Raw genomic sequence first — 672 nt, 5'->3', positions numbered from 1 at the left:
TCTAGTATCAGGAACGCCTTAGGGCTGGGGCTGATCGGATGAACACGAGCTGGAACGCTTGCAAGAACATATTAGGGTTCGTCGGGTTCGGATTAGGGTTCCAAGGCAAATCAGTGCGCACTGTATCGGTGCGTGAGGGCGCGTCGGTGGTCAGATCGACAAACGGTTTGCACTGACTGATTCGTCTTGGCAAGAGCTTCAATTAGATATCTTGATCGTTTTCTGGGTCCTCACGGTTTCACTACAAGAAAACACACCGAATTCTGACGGAGGTTCCGACGGACACCAAGGTCGTCGGACATTTGTGACGGAATACTAAAAAAATTAAGTCGTCGGAATTCCGTCGGCCATTTCCGACGGAATTCCGACGAAATATGGTTCGTCGGAATTTTCCGACGACTTTTCGACGACATTCCGATAAAAAATGTAACCGTTGTAGTCTTCGGAAGTTCGTCGGTATATTCCGACGAATTTCTGACGACATTACGATTAACAGCAAAGTCGTCGGAACTCCGTCGGTATTTTCCGACGGAATTCCGACGAACCATGTGACCGTTGCCGACAAATATATATGACCGTTGTATAGCCGTTTGAGATTGGACAATACCGACGGAATTCCGACGGACTGCTTTACATCCGTCGGAATTTCGTCAGAAAGTCGTTGGAGGTCCG

This window comes from Brassica oleracea, unplaced genomic scaffold (genome assembly GCF_000695525.1).
Source record: "Brassica oleracea var. oleracea cultivar TO1000 unplaced genomic scaffold, BOL UnpScaffold00847, whole genome shotgun sequence".
In the NCBI taxonomy this organism is placed as follows: Eukaryota; Viridiplantae; Streptophyta; class Magnoliopsida; order Brassicales; family Brassicaceae; genus Brassica; species Brassica oleracea.
The sequence above is the reverse complement of the archived record's forward strand: the minus strand, read 5'-3'. Positions refer to the sequence as shown.